Source organism: Rhagoletis zephyria, unplaced genomic scaffold (genome assembly GCF_001687245.7).
Source record: "Rhagoletis zephyria isolate East Lansing unplaced genomic scaffold, Rhagoletis_zephyria_1.1 Rzeph_scaffold_02755, whole genome shotgun sequence".
Classification (NCBI taxonomy): domain Eukaryota; kingdom Metazoa; phylum Arthropoda; class Insecta; order Diptera; family Tephritidae; genus Rhagoletis; species Rhagoletis zephyria.
The window spans coordinates 25,092-28,704 of NW_016159839.1; positions in this window are offsets into that span (position 1 = coordinate 25,092).

Below are 3,613 nucleotides of genomic sequence, written 5' to 3' on the forward strand. Positions count from 1 at the left end.
TTTCGTACGAGCGTGTTTGGTTTGTTTCACAGGCCGTATGTCAAAATATAGATAAGGTTGCCGCCGAAAGTTTTCGTGCAAAGGAAAACGTAGCTGTCAAACTACCAAGACCCCGCAGTAGATGCCAGAATACAACCCTGATATATATTGCTCTCTATATTTTCACATTTGTGTGAAGATATAACTCAATCCTGTGAGGACGGCAGCTACAGGTAGCTGTCACAAACTATCACCAGCCTCGGCAGGGAAGCGTTTATCAACCGAGAAAAGTAGGCGAACAGACCTGCAGCAACTAGTGACAATCAGCGACACTGTCCGCAAGGAACACAGCTATCGCAAAATGGCAGACCTTCCAGCAGTTTTGGTGTTGCCTTACGCTCTGGAAAAATGATTAGCTGGTGAAATTTATGGCACGCTACCGGGTGCGCTATACGCCGAAGAATAAAGTATTTATATTTTGTGCGGCAAACAGTAACCCAAAACAAACCTGCTTCACTTCCCGACTCGTCACAGAAGCGAACAGGAAAAAGGGTTAACTGTCTTCGCAAGGCATCCGTNTACCGGGTGCGCTATACGCCGAAGAATAAAGTATTTATATTTTGTGCGGCAAACAGTAACCCAAAACAAACCTGCTTCACTTCCCGACTCGTCACAGAAGCGAACAGGAAAAAGGGTTAACTGTCTTCGCAAGGCATCCGTAAGAGAGTTAGGTGGTAAAATCATAAGAACGTGGGGCACGACTCACCCCTGAGATATAGAGTCTAAAAAAAAGTGTTTAGCCGGCCAAAAAAAAAAATAACACCCCGTAGTTACATCAGGTGGCAGTTAGGGTTCGTCCAACTCAGTATTGGGAGACTAGTAAGTTTAGTTCTATGATACTGGACCACTGAAGGTAACGCCGGTACTACTTTCCGCGTCAGTATTCGCCTGTAATGCTGGGTGGATCAGATCTGTATAGTCAGCCTCCGGAACTATAAGTGTACTGATTTAGTTAATACTGAGACAGATTCTTGTAATTCTTGTATTCATAAAACAATGAGTTTAATGTTTTAAAAGGTTCAATCGGGGGTTTCAGTAAGTCAGGGTGGTTTTTGTAATTCTGGTAGTGAAGAAAAAATAAAAGTTATACCAGAGTTTGCCTGGCGTATTCGACTCGGAAACTCAATCCCGGCTGCGTAACTAAGTGTGGGTTGAATTAGCGTTCTTTTCGAAATGCTTGAGTCAGAATTATACCGAGTAAACTCTGGGGAAAAATTCAAGTCCGGTGTTGCGGTGGTTCTCTATTATTTTAGGCCAGAGAAGCCTACCCACCAAAGTGCCGAACTTAGTCGGTCTTTACACCCTGCCCACCACTAGCTCAACACCGCTAAGAAGAACACAGGGCAGGCTGTCCTGAAAAGGACACTTGGCCGCGAGTTTATAGCCGTCCGGCGGCTGGGAAAAACGTGTATATATTTATTTTGTTTCCTATTCATTATGGCTTTGCGGCCCCAGGGACATTTTCTTAAAGGAGAACTCGTCAAAACTCCGAAATGAAGTAGACATTTTGATAAGGAGAACTCGTCAAAACTCCGAAAGGCATTAGACATTTTGATAAGGAAAACTCGTCAAAACTCCTAAAAGACCATCCTAATGGGAGCGCGCGTGAACGTCCTATGAATATAGATGCTCGGGGAGGATACTGGGCGGTTTGTCCCCGACCGCCAAAGCGCCCAGTGAAAAGGACAGTAAGAGAAAAAAAAGATACTATATTCACATTCGTTGGCTAGAGTTAGCCACCCCCCAATTTCCGAACTTAGTCGGTCTTCACAGTACGGCCCCTCAGCTAGTCCAGTAGCTCGTTTCTGTCCCGATTCTCTACCTGGGCGAATTCATATATGACGCCTTGTTCTCTGTCTAATGAGTAGAAGAGAATGACGTATATACTCTACCCGCAGAGAAATGATCGGTAGGGAAGAGTTACAGAAGCAAGTTACAGCCCTACATGACTTAATTTCGAGGAAAAGCCATGCAAAGTTGGACCCAGGGCAGTCTGCGAGCGGTCAAGGTTTTACCCTATCGCTAAGTTTAATATTGGAAAAACGTGTATATATATATATTTGAGAAAAAACGTGATTATTAAATTTTGGAAAAAATGCTTTACTTCGGATCGCTCTTCGTGACAGATGACAGGGTCACGGCTTAAAATTGCTAAGAGCGAAGTTTTTCCGGAATACTTCTTGTCCTTCCCAGTACTTCACAACTTGCGTACGTTTGTTGTACGTGTTCGCTGCTCTGTCTTGCGCTAACTCAAGGTTCTTTCGTATATGTTCGCGAATGTTTGCTAGCTTGTCAGCTCTGCTTGTAATCGGGACTTCATCTTGTCTTAGGCTACCCAGTTTCTCAAATATGCTATAGGCTGAGGCATGTTGTATCATATTTTGTCCAAATAACGCGAAATATGGCGAGCTCTGAATCGACGTATGGTAATCGCTTCTTAAAACCGACAGAATTTCGGGAATATGTTTGTCCCAGTCCATGTGATCTTGCTTGGCCTTCAGGAATATTCTAACTTTCGAAGCAATATCTCTATTCACTCGTTCAGAAGCGTTAGCCTGCGGTGAGTATAACCCCGTCCTAATGAGAACAACCCCATAGTTTTCAAAAAAACTGCTGCATCTCCTTCGAAATGAATTGCTTCCCGTTATCACTATGGACGAATTGAGAGACCCCGAAAGCTGGAAAAATCTCTGTACTAAAGAATCTAATTACGTTTGCCGAAGTCGCGTTTTGCATCGCCTTCAAAAATACGTATTTGGAAAAATGGTCTAGCACTATAAACAAAAACTGGTTTCTTCGCTTTGAGCCTAGATAGGGTCCTAAGAAATCGCAATAAATATCTGGAATGGCCTCTCAGATACGAAGGCATTGCCCATAGGTGGTCTGGACATTTGATTGGTGGCTTTCACGGCTTTGCAGGTTTCGCAACGGTTTACATAGAGGCGTATGTCCTTTGCCATTTGCGGCCAAAAATATTTCTGCCGAACACGCTCTAAAGTCTTTTGCCAACCTCCATGGTAACTAGAATTGGAATTATGTGAGCATTTGATTGCGAGCTCCCTTCCGGTAACCACAAACGGCAGAGCGAATCCTCTTCCTCTTCCACACCTCTTCGAAACATCACTCTTTTGTAAACCCTATTTTCGACTATGCGTAGATCGGGTAACCCTTCGTGATTGTTTTCAATTGTTTTACGAAGCTCCGAGTACTCTACGCCGTCGAATTCCGGTGATGCCAAGTCAATTTCTAGAGGTGGGGTAGAAGAGAGTTCGTCCACGTCAAAACGCGAAAGGGTGTCCGGCACAACATTTAAAGAACCTTTGCGATGCTCCATCCTAAAGTTTTATCGTTGCAATAGAAGCTACCATCTTGCCAGCCTGCCGCTCAAGTCTTTTTGTGTCATTAGCCACTTGAGACTTGAATTGTCAGTAATTATTCGAAAAGGCAATCCTTCAATATATGGTCTGAAACGCTTGACGCTAACTATTGCGGCGAGGCATTCCAGCTCGGTGACCGTATAATTCCGCTGAGCATTATTAAGCTTCTTCGATACGAAAGCTATGGGATGCTCTGC